This window comes from Monodelphis domestica, chromosome 8 (assembly GCF_027887165.1).
Source record: "Monodelphis domestica isolate mMonDom1 chromosome 8, mMonDom1.pri, whole genome shotgun sequence".
Lineage (NCBI taxonomy): Eukaryota > Metazoa > Chordata > Mammalia > Didelphimorphia > Didelphidae > Monodelphis > Monodelphis domestica.
In genome coordinates, this window is record NC_077234.1 from 46,932,010 (window position 1) to 46,949,135 (window position 17,126).

At 44.5% G+C, this 17,126-nt stretch overlaps 1 protein-coding gene across 1 annotated transcript in view; it reads right to left on the bottom strand.

Moving 5' to 3' along the window:
• Window positions 1-17,126, bottom strand: part of MED12L (mediator complex subunit 12L) — a 625,295-nt gene that overhangs the window by 386,088 nt on the left and 222,081 nt on the right.

Sequence of the window (17,126 nt, forward strand, 5' to 3'; positions counted from 1 at the left end):
ACTCTTCATGGCCCCATGCTGGACTGGTTTGCCATTTCCTTCTCCAGCTCATTTTATGGAAATGGAGGCAAACAGGGTTAAGTGACTTGCCCAGGGTCTTCCTGATCCCAGCATTCTATCCAGTGCACCATGGAGCTGCCCTAGGTCTTCCTTCTTCCACACCAAGGTCCTACCATGAAGACGATGTCATACACTTCCTAGAAAGGAGTTGATTGTGTATTCCTGTTCCCTTCTACCAGACTGAAAATTCCCTGAGGATAAGGTGTGTGTCCTCCCTATCTTTATGGTCCTCCTGGCCCCTAGCATCATCTTTGGATCGCATTGCTGCAGAACACTCAGGAATAAGAAGGGGTCTCCATGGCCCAGCAGCCTGAAAGAGCATTCTCGGGCTCTGATAAATGGTCAGCCAGCCTTTGCTTGAAAGCCTCCGAGGAGGGGAAACCCACTCCACCCAGAAACCTCTCCGCCCCCTCTGGACAGCCCTCATCACCTTATCTTTAATTTTTCCAAGGTTACAAGATTCACGGTGCCTTCCTTCCCTCTCCAGCACATAACAAGCAATTCCACTCAAAAGCCATTTCCATATTCTTCACTGGACAGCTCTCAGTATGGAGAAGTTCTCTCCCTCCCCTCGAGCCTCCCTGTGTGGGTCTAAGACGTCCACTGGCACCCAACAGAACAAGCCAGATCCTTTCTCCACGGGACAAGCCCCTTCCCAAGCTGAGAGGATATCAAGACGCCCTTGTCCAAGCTGAGCATCCCCAGGTCCTTCCTGGCTCCATCCGAGCATCTGGAGCTAAACGCTCAAAGATTCATGGGGGAACTTAGGGAGTAAACCTAGAAGCATTGATGAATGGAAAGACTGAAAAGATGTTTATCCCAGGAATCTCCCATAGGCTTCCCACAGACTAACAAAGAATCAAATCCTGGTCTTGGGCAGCAATTAATATTCAAGCACCCACAGGCAAAATGGCAATGGAAGAGCCAGTGAGCTTTGAAGAACAAAGAGAAAACAGGCTGGACCTTCAGGAGTGTATATTCTGGAACTAATGATCCATTCAGGACACAGATAAAGGTGAGAAGCAGCAAGGCAAGTTCCCCTACTGGTAGAGTCTCAGTTTCTTTTTACAGCCCTTTTTTCTATATCGCCCTGGCCAATAAGTCTCTCAAAGAAGGAACCTTTTAAAGCTGCTCATCTCAATCATGGAAGCCTTAGCTTTCCACATTTGCAAAGGAGGATATTTTTTTTTAAACCCTTACCTTCTGTCTTGGAGTTAATACTGTGTATTGGCTCCAAGGCAGAAGAGTGGTAAGGGCTAGGCAATGGGGGTCAAGTGACTTGCCCAGGGTCACACAGCTAGGAAGTGTCTGAGGGCAGATTTGAACCTAGGACCTCCCATCTCAAGGCCTGGCTCTCAATCCACTGAGCTACCCAGCTGCCCCCTGAAGGAGGATATTTTTAACCTTCATTTTCTCTCTTATAAAGGAGAATTTTTTTTAAACTTTTATTTTCTCTCTTATAAAGGAGGATTTTTTTTAACCTTTATTTTCTCTCTTATAAAGGAGGATATTTTAAACCTTTATTTTCTCTCTTATAAAGGAGAATTTTTTTAAACTTTTATTTTCTCTCTTATAAAGGAGGATTTTTTTAAACTTTTATTTTCTCTCTTATAAAGGAGGATTTTTTAAACCTTTATTTTCTCTCTTATAAAGGAGAATTTTTTTAAACTTTTATTTTCTCTCTTATAAAGGAGGATTTTTTAAACCTTTATTTTCTCTCTTATAAAGGAGGATTTTTTAAACCTTTATTTTCTCTCTTATAAAGAAGGATTTTTTTTAACCTTTATTTTCTCTCTAAGGCAGACGGGCAAGGGCTAGGCAATTGGACTTATTAATTAATTCAGTGACTTGGCCACTGTTGGTTACATAGCTAGGAAGTTTCTGAGGTCAGTTTGAACCCAAGACTTCCCAATGCCAGTCCCAGAGCTCCATCCATTGTGCCATCTAGCGGCCTGAAAGCAGGGATCTCATTGGGGCTCTCTCTTCCTGGGAGAAATTGTTTGATTTCCTATCTCGATTTGTATGTGCTGAATTTTCTCAAAGAATCCTGAATTGAAGTCAGAAGACTTGGGTTTGAATCCTGGTGAGGAGGGGTGGGGAGGGGGCTGGTTACAGGGGATGTTTCATTTCCTCTGATTATAGAGATCAGGATTTCCAGTGAGTTGACTGTGAAATGTAATCCCACGTTCATGATAAAGCTCAGTTTGAACCGCTTGGGTGCAATTTGAAGCATGATAAATGTAACTGATAAATTAAAGCTCAAGCTTGAGATTTAAAGAAGCTGGACAATGAGATTCAAATAAATGTGGTATAACCAGCTTGCTTCTTCCTGGGGGTCACCCATTTTACACTTGAAAAGACAATGTGTGGGTGGATTCCCTAGGGTCAGAGGATAACAAATTTAGAACAGAGAGGGCTCTTCTGCATTAGCTTGTTAGATCTCTTCATTCCTGGGATGATCCCCCCAAAAAGGGGGGGGGAATGACTTTTCCCACAATCCACAAGTCAGTCAACAAGCATTTATTATGCATCTCCACTGTGTTGAATACTATTTATACAAACAAAGACAAAACACTGACCCTGTTCTGAAGAAGTAAAGTGCCTACTATGTGTAAGGTACCATGCTGGATACTGAGGATACAAAAACAAGGAACAAAACCATCCTTACTCTTGAGGAAGGGACATTCTAATGGAGACAGTAAGTATCAGAAGCAGGATGGCTAGGGTGCAGCTGGGTAGCTCAGTGGATTGAGAGCCAGGCCTAGAGATGGATGATCCTGGGTTCAAATCTGTCCTCAGACACGTCCCAGCTGTGTGACCCTGGGCAAGTCACTTGACCCCCCCCCCATTGCCTAGCCCTTGCCACCTTTCTGCCTCCGAATCAATACACAGTATTGATTCCAAGACAGAAGGTAAGGGTTTAAAAAAAAGCAGAATGGCTGCCAACATCTTCTGAACCCCAAATTCAGGTTTCTTTGAGAAAATATAAAATACAAAAATCTCAACCATGAAATCAGCCAACAACTCTCCCAAGAGGGCTTTTCACATTACAAAAGAACTCAGCCAAGGCTTCAAGGCATAAGACTCTCTAGGGCATAAAAACGTGGTACAAGTTACCAAAATTTAAATTCCATTTTAAATATATAAGAAACATCCCCATGTCCATCCTGTAACAATTTACCAGCAGAGCAACATCCCCATCCCTTGTCAGTATCATCAGCTCCCATTAGTCCTTTATATGAACCCTCTCCTCCAGCCAAGTTGTGGGGACTGTTCCCCCTCCGGACAAAAAGCCTCTATATGCATCTGCTCCCCTCCAGAATGCCTTCTCTCCCTTCTTTTTTTTAAATCCCTGTCTTATGTCTTAGTATCATTCTAAGGCAGAAGAGCAATAAAGGCTGGGCAACTGGCATTAAATGACTTGTCCAAGGTCACACAGCTAGGAAGTTTAAAGTCAAAGCTGAACTTCTCTATCCATGGCTCTCTCTATCCAACACAACCTCCCTTCCCTTCCTTCTTGTTTCCTCATTTTCCAAGTCCATGACCCAATTCAATAGCTCCTCCATGAAAAGTTCCCAGATTACTAACAATTCATAGTTGTTCCTCCTTTCAATTCTCTTAGTACTTACTGGACATATGATTTGGTGTGTAGTTGACTAAGCATTTTACATGTGATCACTTGTTCTGTGGACGATCTCTCTCTCTCTCTCATTCTCTTTCTCTCTCATTCTCTTTCTCTCTCTCATTCTCTCATTCTCGCTCTCTCATTCGCTCTCTCATCCTCTCTTTCTCATTCTCTTTCTCTCTCTCATTCTCTCTCTCTCATTCTCTTTCTCACATTCTCTTTCTCTCTCTCATCCTCTCTCTCTCTCTCATCCTCTCTCTCTCATCCTCTCTCTCTCATTCTCTCTCTCATTCTCTCTCTCTCATCCTCTCTCATTCTCTCTCTCATTCTCTTTCTCTCTCTCTCATTCTCTTTCTCTCTCTCTCATTCTCTTTCTCTCTCTCTCATTCTCTTTCTCATTCTCTTTCTCTCTCTTTCTCTCTCTCATCCTCTCTCTCTCTCTCATCCTCTCTCTCTCTCATCCTCTCTCTCTCATCCTCTCTCTCTCATTCTCTCTCTCATTCTCTCTCTCTCATCCTCTCTCTCATCCTCTCTCATTCTCTTTCTCTCTCTTTCTCTCTCTCTCTCATTCTCTTTCTCATTCTCTTTCTCTCTCTTTCTCTCTCTCTCATTCTCTTTCTCTCTCATTCTCTCTCTCATTCTCTTTCTCTCTCATTCTCTCTCTCATTCTCTTTCTCTCTCATTCTCTCTCTCATTCTCTCTCTCATTCTCTTTCTCTCTCATTCTCTCTCATTCTCTTTCTCTCTCTTTCTCTCTCTCACTCTCTCTCTCTCTCATTCTCTCTCTCACTTTCTCTCACTCTCTCTCATTCTCATTCTCTCTCTCTCTCATTCTCTCTCTCTTTCTCTCTCTCCCCCTTTCCCTCTCTGTCTGCCTGTCTCTCTCACACACACCCCTGTCCTATCTCCTTCTCTGTTTTCTAAAGTCTTTGGCAATGGACAGATAACAAGACTCACCTACCATTTCTAGCATCTGCCATGGTTGCTCAGGAACCATTGGCTACTTACGACTTCCTTTGAATCCAATGAAATATGCTTCCCACATTCTCTAGCTTGCCCTGGCCCTTCCTGGAAGCATCTTGTGTCTCCTGAATGACCCGCAACCAGCCCAGCCCGTGGAAAACAAGACTGATGTCTATGAGGTTGGCAAATCCTATCGGACACTCAGTAAGGGTCATTCTAGGAGAGGAATCGGAATGAACGGGTTAAACACGGACGGGCAGGACAAATGAAATTTTGCAGATTTACCAGCAAGAAGAGATTCATGGCTTCCCTTATAAGGCAAAGATATCTTTTAAAGTGGGAAGTATGATAAAGAGCTTACAAAACCTTCACATCTGCCACTTTAAAAAAATCAGATTTATGTCTGCCTCTTTCCTATTCCTCATTTGAGGAAGGTCTTTAGAAAGGCAGCCATAAATCAATTCTAGCTTCATTTGGATTCTTGTGTCTTCCTATGTTGCGGATCAGGTTCAACAAAAGAGTCTCCTTATCAGCCGCAGTTGACATCGAAGCCCCCTCTCAAAGCCAAGGCAAAGTCACGATTTTCAAAATCCCTCCAAGATATCCCACCATGTTCTGGAAGGGACGCGGCAATCACTGTGAGTCAGCACGGTCCATTAAAAACCACTCGTGGCAGCCTAACCTCATTTCCTTTTGTGACATGGTGAGTAGACGGGGAACCTCAGGGGAACGCCGCAGACCCAGCTCAGTGGCACTGCACAAAAGGCGCAGGTGTGCGGGATGGGGACAAGAGGCCAGCGCTCAGGCTGGACGGGTGAGGCGAGGGGTGGACACAACCCAAACTCTGTCGTTCTGGACACGCGGTGTAAGAACTGCAGCCTCGGCCAGCAGAACACCGGGAAGCGGATCGGAGCAACGTGACTGCCTTTGGACCCCCAAGGCCAGCGCACTGTCTTACAAACCACAGGAGCCTAATAAGTGTTCGCTGAATGGAGCAGGACAGACCCAGAGGCCTGTTGAATGGAACTGAGCATTTACAATCTGTGACTCGAGGCCAGCACAAAGAGAACACCCCAGTGGAGAGAGCGTCCGGGCTTCTATTTGGGGCTCGGTCCTCTTCATCTCTCTCAATGGTTTGGATGACAGTGTCGGCAGATTGCGTATCGTCCAAGATGAAGATGGCACAAAGGTGGGAGAGATTTTCAATGAGGCGGACGGCAAAGCCAGAATCCGAAAAGCTCTTAACAGATTAGGCAATACAGAGCTCGATACAAAGAAAGGATACATGAAAGAGAGATGTTACGTCCAAAAATCAAATACACAAGTATAGAATGGGAGTACACACACACACAGAGACAGAGACAGAGGGAGAGGGAGGGAGAGACAGAGACAGAGGGAGGGAGGGAGAGAGACAGACAGACAGACAGATGGCGAGACAGAGAGAGAGATAGAAGGGAAGACAGAGAGATTAAGAGAGAGAGACAGAGAAAGACACAGGAGACAGAGAGAAATAGAGACAGAGAGACAGAGGAGGCACAGTGAGAGAGAGAGAGAGAGACAGAGACAGAGACAGAGAGAAACAGAGACAGGGAGAGGAGACAGAGAGAGAGAGGAGACAGAGAGACAGAGACAGAGAGAGAGACAGAGACAGAGAGACAGAGACAGAGAGAGACAGAGAGAGATAGAGAGGGAGAGGGAGAGAGAGAGAGAGAAAGATAGAGAGAGAGGGAGAGAGAGAGAGAGAGAGAGACAGAGAGGGAGAGAGAGACAGACAGACAGACAGAGAAAGAGAGAGAGAGAGAGAGAGAGAGAGAGAGAGAGAGAGAGAGAGAGAGAGAGACAGAGAGAGAGAGAGACAGAGAGAGAGAGACAGAGAGAGAGGAGAGAAACACACACAAAGAGAGGAAACAGATAGGAGACAGAGAGACAGAGACAGAGAGAGACAGAGAGAGACAGAGACAGACAGAGACAGACAGAGACAGACAGAGAGAGAAAGAGAGAGACAGAGAGAGAGAGAAAGAGAGAGGGGGGGAGAGAGAGAGAGAGAGAGGAGACAGAAAGAAAGACAGAGACAGAGAGAGAGACAGAGAGAGACAGAGAGAGAGAGAGAAGTCACATCAAAAAAATCAGAGACTTTAAGTGAACTGCAAACTCACAAGCTAACAGGGTAATATGCAACCAAGAAAGTCAACACACGCCATCCAGAAAAGGAGAGTTTCTGGAATATATTTAAAGGACTGTCACATAGATGGGATTGAAGCCATTTTACTTGGCACCAAAGTAGGACCAATGGGCAAGAACTACAAATTTCAGCTTGATATGAGAAAGAAAAAAGTTCCTGACAATGAAAGTCATCCAAAACTAGGACGGACTGTTCCTCAAGTGGAAGTGAGAAGACCATTTATTCAATGTTTTGCTTTCTTTTAAGAATTATTGTTCAAAACAGGTTGGGTTCTATCCATTGCTCCATCTGGTTGCCAACAGTCACCTACACACCAACATGAGATATCGAGGGATGATTTTAGTACATTAATGGAATAAGAAAACACAGCATCTTATTTGCATGTGTCTTCCTCATTAGACTAGGAGTTTCCCAGAAATAGGAACTGTTTTTTACCTTTCCTTGTATCCCCAGTGCCCGATACAGTGCAAGGCACATAGTAGGCACTTAATAAATGCTTGTTGATGTGACTGGACTAGAAGGAAGATGTCAGGTTACAAAAGACATGAAAAGTTCAAGTCATTTGGTACAAATGATACTACATCCTGGCAGACTCAGGAAGTAAGTCCAAAGTGATGGCTAGGTGGCTCAGTGGATAGAGAGCCAGGCCTGGAGACGGGAGATCCTGAGTTCAAATCCAGCCTCAGACACTACCTAGCTGTATGACCCAGAGTAAGTCACTTAACTCCAATTGCCTAGCCCTTACCACTCTTCTGCTTTGGAACTAATATTTAATATAGATTCTAAGACAGAAAGAAGGTAAGAGTTTAAAAAATAATAAAGTGACAACAGCTGAGATGACTAGTGAAATTATCAATATCTTTGAAAAATAGTGCAGAAGGGTTATGAGCTCAACAGGCCTGGAAAAGGGACCAATGTCCCAGTTTTCATGAAAGGAACAAGAATGGAATCTACAAACTACAGAGCAGCAAACTGTACTTTGATTCCTGGAAAAACTTCTCTAACTCTCTAAAGGTATAGTCAGTAAACCTAGAAAAAGGAACAGAGGTGTGCAAAAGCCTGGCTTCATCAAAAACAGGTGAAGTTAGCTTTTTTTCATAATTCCAAAGAACTACAGGCATGAAGCCTCCTGCACATCTCAATAGCACGTAACAGAATTTAAGGTTCAAAAGGACCTCAGAAATCAGAGTCCCTTCACTTTTATTTATCTATTTATGTTCCTTATCTTCAGTCTTACTCTCAGTTCTAAGACAGAAGAGCAGCAGGGGCCAGGCAACCAGGATTAACTGACTTGTCCAGGGCTGCACTGAGCTCGGGAGTATCTAAAGCCAGATGTGAACCCAGGTTCCCTCGCCTCCAGGTCTGTGACTCTATCCACTGTTGCTACCTAGCTGCCCCAGAGTCCCTTCACTTTAAAGATGAAGGAGGAGGCAGTTGGGAGGTACGATGGATAGAGTCCTTAGTGACACTTCTAAGACAGAAGAGCAATGGCTAGGCAAACAGAGTTTAGTGACTTGCCCAGGGTCACACAGCTAGTAAGTGACTGAGGCCAGATTTGGATCCAGGTCCTCCCGACCCTATGCCTGGTGTTCTATTCTAGTGGCCCCCCTCAAATGCCTATTAACTGTGCAAAAGTTCCCTGAGCCTCTGGGAACATGGGACACAGAAAGGAAGTAAGAAATGCTGCCTAGCTTTAGACCAGAAAACGCAAAACTCTAAACTATCCATCAGGGGCGTTATAAGGGCAGGGAAGAGAGGTGGTGCAGGGGATAGAATACTAGACCTAAAAATCTGTAAAAACAGACTTGAATCCAGGACTTCAATCCCCAGAAGCCCTTGCTCCACTTTCCCAGAATGCTTTGTAATCTCACTGAATTCTCACCTGGGCCGAGAGCAAAATCGTTATTTCAAGGGTCTCAGCCCACGGCAGGGCTTCTCTTCCTGGCTCCACTGGGGCCACACTGAGGTCAGATTTGAGCCCAGATCCTCCTGATTTCAGGCCTGGCTCTCTATCCACTGAGCCCCCTACCTGCCCCTCCTGCAGATCTTTAAGCATGATTTTTCATATGTGGCCGATGGAGTTCTCTAGCTCGGAAATTCTCTATCAATCTGAAGCATTTTTCCCCTCCCGTTTTCTTCTCTATGCAAAACCCAACTGCTTTTTCTCCCAACTTTCCTTGACCTTCTTCACTCCGCTCTTTAATACTGCCCCTTCTGTAACCTTTCCTCCAGGCTAAATATGCCCAGTTCCTTTCATCTTTGCTCAAAGATTCTATTTTATAACCCTTCATTATCCTCACTGTTCCTCCATGGAACCTTTCCAGTTTCTCCAACTCCTTCTCCCATATGAAGCACAAAACTGGATTATAAAACCTCGCTAAAGAGTGACTAGTAAAGGGAAATCATGTTAGGATTCTTTGGTCTCAGCATGCACTTGACTTATTCATGGGCAAGGTTGTTATGCTTAGGAGAAATCCCAACTAATTCAATGATAGGTCTACATAATCCAGAGAACCGTGTCCAGACCATCCATCTCCAAGGAGTACCTGGGCGTTTTAAGTCAATAAATAAACATTAAGCACCTACTATGTGCCAAGCACTGTGCTAAGGCTGGGCTCAGAGAAAGGTGAAAGGTTGTCTCTGCTCTCAAGTGGTTCAGTCTAATGCAAAACACAACATACAAACAATTATGTACATACAAGATATTATGTTTTCTGATTGCATTTATCCAACAGAATCATCCCCTGCTGTCTCACCTTCATGTGGAGGGACAGTGGCTGAGGGTGGCTGCACGTAGCATGGAGCTCCATGGGCAAATTACTTGCCCTCAGCCTCAGTCTCCTTGTCTAACAAAATGGGATCATAATAGCCTCTACCTCACTTGGTTATTGTGAAGGTCAAATAAGATCATATGTAATATTATGTAAGTAAAATGTTCTATAAATCTTAAAGTCCTGTATAAACACAATTATTATTCTTCAGGAGGAAAAAAAACGATTCCAAAGGGGCAGTTAAGTAGCTCAGTGGATAGAAGGCCAGGCCTAGAGATCCTGGGTTCAAATGCAGCCTCTGACACTTTCTAGCTATGCAACCCTGGGCAAGTCATACAATTGCCTAGCCCTTACACCTCAATTCTGAGAGGGAGAGAGGGAGAGAGGGAGAGAGGGAGGGAAGGAGGGAAGGAGGGAAGGAAGGAAGGAGGGAAGGAAGGAAGGAGGGAAGGAAGGAAGGAGGGAAGGAGGGAAGGAGGGAAGGAGGGAAGGAGGGAAGGAAGGAAGGAAGGAAGGAAGGAAGGAAGGAAGGAGAGAAGGAGAGAAGGAGAGAAGGAGAGAAGGAGAGAAGGAGAGAAGGAGAGAAGGAGAGAAGGAGAGAAGGAGAGAAGGAGAGAAGGAGAGAAGGAGAGAAGGAGAGAAGGAGAGAAGGAGAGAAGGAGAGAAGGAGAGAAGGAGAGAAGGAGAGAAGGAAGGAAGGAAGGAAGGAAGGAAGGAAGGAAGGAAGGAAGGAAGGAAGGAAGGAAGGAAGGAAGGAAGGAAGGAAGGAAGGAAGGAAGGAAGGAAGGAAGGAAGGAAGGAAGGGTGGGAGGGAGGGAGGGAGGGAGGGAGGGAGGGAGGGAGGGAGGGGAGGGAGGGAGGGAGGAAGGAAGGGAGGGAGGAAGGAAATGATGTTTGGCAAGTTCTACTAAGTCTGAAAAAGCTTACATTACAAGTCCAGAGAGGAATCTATCAATCAGTATTTATTAATAATGAATAATAAAAAGGCCAAAAAATAACTTCCTGCCCTCAAGGAGCGTTATATTCTAAGAATAAGAGATGAGGCAGAACTATGCTTCTGTCATATAAGAACCTAATAATAAAAAATAACAGTTGGTTTATATGGTGCTTTAAGGTTTGCATAGTGTTCTTAAATAGTCAAAGCAATACCACAGAGAAGGTATGTGACTCTAACTCTCCTACAGAGCTGCTGCTCTATCACACCAGTTAACAAGGGATGCCAAAATGCCCCTCAAAGACCATTACTTCCTCTCTGTGTGGTCTCCAGCTTTAGAAGAAGTCTTGGGCAGGGACCTTTGCTTTTAGATTTGTATTCCCAGGTCTTAGCAAGGGGGTTTTCATTCTTTCATTCTCACTTAGGTTTCTAAGGAACCAGGAAAGATAAGTACTACAATTATGCCGGTTGGGTCATACAAACAGTGTCCTGGGGCAGGATCTGAACCTAGGTTTTCTGGATTCCAAGTTCACTGCTCTATCCTTGATAGAAAAGCCTACCAGACTAAATCCACAGAAATTTGTGATCAGATGAGGAACAAGCTGATGTATTTTTCAGCCACAGCAGTTCTCAAAGACCTCTAAAGAAGTCTTAGGACTAATTGATCCATGGAGGGGCTGCTGATGGAGTTACCTAACATGGAGTTTGACCTGAGTTCAAATTCTGACTTCTTATATACTTAAAGCAAGTTGTGTGGGCAAGTCATTTAACTCCCCTGAGTTTCAGTTTCTTCATCTGTAAAATAGGAATGACAATAGTATCTACACCTCACTATGTTATATTAAGAATCAACATTTTAAAAACTTTAAAGTGATAGCTAAAGACTAGGAATCAGCATCAGTGTTGCTATAATCATTAAAAGGGAGGTAATAAATAACAGCTAACAGCATTACTGTAAAGAACAAGAGAGGTTATACTTAATAAATACTTTGTAAAGTTTAAAGAATTATCTAAATACTGGTTACTATTATTATTAGGACAGTTAGGAAGAGCAGTGGTAAGAGTGATCTTCCCGAGTTCAAATCCAGCCTCAGACACGTGCTAGCTATGTGACCCTGGGCAAGTCATTAACTCTGTTTACCTCAGTTTCCTCATCTGTAAAATGAGCTGGAGAAAATAATGGCCAACCACTCCAGTTTCTTTGCCTAGAAAACTCCATATGGGATCACAAAGGGTCAGAAACAGCTGATAATGAGGCAACTACAACAAAACCAGTATTGTTCTTGCTGTTATTATAATTACTGAAAAAAGGCATTAAGGCTTAAAGCACAGAATGAAGTTCTGAGCTGACTCTCCTATATGTACTTAGCTTGCTTTTATCCCCAAATATTTCACACCAACTTTCTCAAGCAAGACTTTAGATCTTCTCCAAGTACAACCACCAGGGCCCATTTCCTGCACAACAAAGAACACAGCAGACTGGCTGTTCCCCACATTAACTCCATGACTTATGGGAGGTCCCCATTACCCAGGGACAGCCTGGAGACTCCGGCAAACACAGGACCGGCCCTGCCCCTCTAAGAGCCAAGGACTGGGTGCAGCCCATTCCAGGGCAGTGAGGACTTGGGATAGCATCAACAGAAGCACTGCCAAGTGCACACCAGCCCTGAGGGAAGAAGTTCAAGACCAAAGCAGTGCCTTCCCTACAGCCTTCCAACAGGAGAAAAGTTTCTTTTTAGTAGAGAAAATCATTCTATTATGCTAGATGGACTTGGGGAGAAGGGAAGGAGCAGTGAAGCCATTTGGGCATTTGCACTATTTAAACTTTTATAACAGACACCCAGATGCTGTGTGACAGTTGCTCAATAATTAAACGAATTAAGATGCTTGGAGCTTTATAGAAATACTGTCAGTTCTAGGGTGGCTGGAAAAGGGGAAGGGCCACCTAAAGGTAGTTTAGAGTTTTAAGTCATGGAAGGAACTGGTCCAGCATTTCTCTAGCATCCCATAACTAATTCTCTCAGCCAAAAATATGCAATTCCTTCTGGGTAAGAGAGGGAGGAGATCACTACTTCCTGTTTAAATCCCTCTGGGGAAACTGAGGCACCTCAATGAAGAGCTATTACACACTCCACCTCATTCTAATAAAAGTATAATTAATTCTCTCAGCCAAAAATATGCAATTCCTTCTGGGTAAGAGAGGAAGGAGATCACTACTTCCTGTTTATATTCCTCTCTGGGGAAACTGAGGCACCTCAAGGAAGAGCTATGACACACTCCACCTCATTCTAATAAAACATAATTAATTCTCTCAGCCAAAAATATGTAATTCCTTCTGGGTAAGAGAGGGAGGAGATCACTACTTCCTGTTTATATCTCTCTCTGGGGAAACTGAGGCACCTCAAGGAAGTGCTATGACACACTCCACCTCATTCTAGTAAAGCATAATTAATTCTCTCATCCAAAAATATGCAATTCCTTCTGGGTAAGAGAGGGAAGAGATCACTACTTCCTGTTTATATTCCTCTCTGGGGAAACTGAGGCATCTTAATGAAGAGCTATGCCACACTCCACTTCCTTTTCTGAAAGAAAGGGGTGGGAACCAAAGACTGAAGGTTCAAGTCTCAAACAGCAGGTAAGTTTTTTAGACTAAGGAGATTCCCTTCCATCCCATTTAATTGCATAGAGGCTGTTTGTACAATTTTCTGCCAGGGGTCTCCCTCACTGGAATGAATATGAGTTCCTCGAGGGCAGGGGCTTGACACACAATCGGCTCTTAAAAGTGTTTATTGACTCCCAGACTGACAACCTCCCATAGCCCCCATGAACTCTCAAAGCCTGTAAATTGCTGAGCAGGCGCCAATAGTAATAGATAACAGAAGTTTCCTCTAGCAGGAGGAACCAAAGCAAGAACCTTAGCAATCCAGTAAAAAAAAATTATAGTGCCAAAAGTCCTGTGGAAATATTACCTTACTTATGATTTTATTTTATTTTTAAATTCTTACCTTCTGAGACAGAAGAGCAAGCAAAGGCTAGGCAATCGGGGCTGCGTGACTTGCCCAGGGTCACATAGCTAGCTAGGAAGAAACCATATCTGAATCCAGTTCCTCCTAACTCCACCCTTGGTGCTCTATCCACTACGATTTCTAGTTGCCCCATTTTAGAGGGTACAAAGCCCTTTCTTCACAAGCAAACAGTGAGGATTAATAATCCAAGTATGCATCAATCCTCTCTTTACAGACAAAAACTGAGACCCTTTTTTAAGGGTGAGTATTTTTAATATTTTTATTTATATTATTATATATGTATAATATTTTATTTTTTTAGAGTGAAACAATTTTTTTTATATTCCTCTTCAAGGTTTGCAAAATCTTCAACAATCCTGTGAGGAAGTTGCTATCGTTGTCCCTCTTTTACAGAAAACAGAACTAGGGCTGAGAGGGTTAGTGACTTGCTCAGGGTCTCACAGCTAGTGAGGGTGGGAGTGGGAGAGGAGAAGACCATAATGTCTCTATAAAATAACTTCTACAAGCCCCAATTCTAGGGGAAAATCTCTTTTCCCACCTCACCCTTCACCTAAGTACACTGGATGGATGAATAGAGGGACTATATAGACTGATGACAAAGACAGATGATAGATAGATAAGAAATGAGGAAAACTACCAGCCTTTGAGTAGCTCAACTCTACTCCCAGCCTGATTATAAAGAACACATAATGGGGCAGCTGGGCAGCTCAGCAGCAAAATGAGAACAAGGCTTAGAGATAGTAGGTTCTAGAAACTTCCTAGCTGTAGGACCCTGGGCAAGTCACTTAATCCCCATGGCCTGGACCTTGCCTTGGTCTTCTGCCTTGGGGCCATATACAGTATTGATTCTAAAGAAAGGGTTTCCAAAAAAAAGAACATATAGTGTTAGGAGACACAAAGAAAATAGAAGACTCTTGTCCATGAGTTCTAGAAGAGATGAGAGCCCAGTGCCACGAGACAGGGCCCAAAGACAAGGGAGGGGGGATGCTGACCCAATAGCAGCATTTTAGACTCTTTCACTACTGAGTCCCAATGAGGCTCAGAGACAGAGACAGAGTGAGAGACAGAGAGATAGATAAGAGACAGAGACAGAGAGAGGGGGAGACAGAGACAGAGAGAGACTGAGAGAGACAGACAGAGATAGAGACAGACAGAGACAGAGATAGATATGAGACAGAGAGACAGATGGGGGGGGGGAGAAAGACAGAGACAGAGAGAGAAAGAGATATACAGATAGAGGGGGAGAAACAGAGACAGAGAGACCAAGAGAGAAGGAGACAGAGAGAAAGAAAGACAGAGAGTGAAAAAGACAGATAGACAGACAGAGAAAGACAGAGACAGGGAGAGGGAGAGAGAGACAGAGAGATAGAAAGAGACAAACAGAGAGACAGAGAGGGAGAGAAAGAAACAGAGACAGAAAGACAGAGACAGAGAGATAGAGAGAGAGACAGAGAAAGAGAAAGAGACAGACAGAGAGACAGAGACAGGCAGAGACAGAGCAAGAGTGTGTGTGTGTGTGTGTGTGTGTGTGTGTGTGTGTGTGTGTGTGTTTCTGTCTGTCTAGTAGGATCACCAGAGAGGAGAGTCCTTTCTTCTTTGGGGGGTGGGGGGTGGGGGGGAATAGCTAAGTATATTATCAATATGTTATTACCACTCAATATTGCTGAAACTCTGTCATCTACAATTATTTTCCTATTCTGGAAACATACAGAGCACAATACACCCATTTTGAATATACTCATTTAACCAAAACCATCTACCTTCCTACAACTAGTTGAGTATATTTAATTCTTTTGTCTCTTGGCCAATATAACTCCTATGTTGTTGTTATCAGCCAATCGCTGAATGTCCCTATTCTCTACTACGTCTTCAAGAGTTCGGCACTTTGGAACTTTCTCAACCTAGAAATTGCCCAAAGAGGGTTGATAATCCCAGAGGAATTGTCTGAGGCACCATGAGATTAAATAACCAGGCTACCAAATTATAGTCAAGGCAGGATTTGAACCCACAGCTTCCTCACTAACGGCCAAACTAGTACTCAACCTCAAGGTGATACTTTGTTCCTAATTTCATTTTATAGCAATTAGCTTAGTTTGGGGAAAGTCGAGGTGGGAGTAAGTGAAAAGGGAGGAAAGGAATTTGCAGAATCAACTCAAATTCCCACAAAGCACCAACTGATTGCTGGATCCCTCCCTCCCTCCCAGGTCCCCTCCCTTCCTTCCTTCCTCCCAGCCTCACAGAAGGCCCATCCAAAGAACCTACCTGAGAATTTCCATCTGGGTGGCCAGTGGGAGCCCAGCCAGCCAGCCACCTTAGGTGCGGGGCTTGCTAAGCTTCAGAAATAAGAATGGGCACAGCCTGAGGCCAGATCTTTTTACAGAGACCTTAGCAAGTAATGAAATGTAAGCCAGGCGGGCATCCTCCATCCCTCTCCTCTCTTCTCCTCTTCCTCCTCCCCCCACAAACTTTTGGTGGACGGTGTAAATGGACGTTCCCAAAGTTAGAGACAGGCTGGCATTCAATTCCCAAGTACTCCGGGTAATGGGCTCCAGTGCTGAACTTTGAAGCATGAATTAACATTTTCTAGAAAGTAAGAGGTGCAATTCGCGAGGGGTTATTGTTTGTTATCGCCCGGAGAGGGAGAACACAAAAACAAAGGATTTGGCGTTGACAGCAGATCTCCAAGGTACAGCTGGGGAGCAGGTGATTAAAAAAAAAGTCCCCAGACAAATTGTAGCAAAGGGCGATGATTACACCTACTAAATTGTTACATAATTACTTATTAGCCGCGGTGGCGGCGGCGGCAGCAGCAGTGACTAACGTAGGGGGCTACAAAATGGCATGGATCCCTTGCCCATTGCCGCCGGTGGCACCCGAAGTAGGGAGGCCAGATTTCACCCTTTAATCGTATTTAGAGAAAGCAGGCAGGAAAAGAAAAAATTTCGAACACCTGCCCATTCCTTTGCCTCCAATTCGGAGATACCTGGGCTCTCACGGCTTAATTTGCATATGTAAATCGGCTTGTCAATTAAACCAATCGCCCCCCAAATCAGGGTTTCTCTCTAGCATCATTCGGTTTAGAGGCTGGGGGACGCAGCTCTCCCGCCCATTTCGAAGTTTGTACCCCTCCTAAACGCTGCTGGCAATGCAAAGCCTAAGGATGTATCCTGCAGGCAGGAAGGAGGAGGTCCCCCCCCCCCCTTCTCGGCTTCTCCTAGCGCAAAACGCAAGTCTCAGTATTGGATGCCCAGAATTGCATTCCAACATTTTTCAAAAGTTTACGAGGATTCACTGAAGAGGCGGGGGAGCCAGAGATAGTGAAGAGGAAGTCGGAGAGGGGAGGCCGCGAGCAAATTAAAAGGGAGAAAATCCCCAGAAGCGGTGGAAGGCCCAGAAGAGGGGGAGGCGACCGCATGCAGATGACTAGCTTCACAGTTCAATGCTCTCACTGACAGCAACCCTAAGCCCGCTGCTTGGCCTCCCCGTCGTCCCCCCCACCTGGCGCTGGCATGAGCCCTGGCACCCTGCATCAGCCTCCACCCCCTGGCAACCTTTCCCCACCCAGC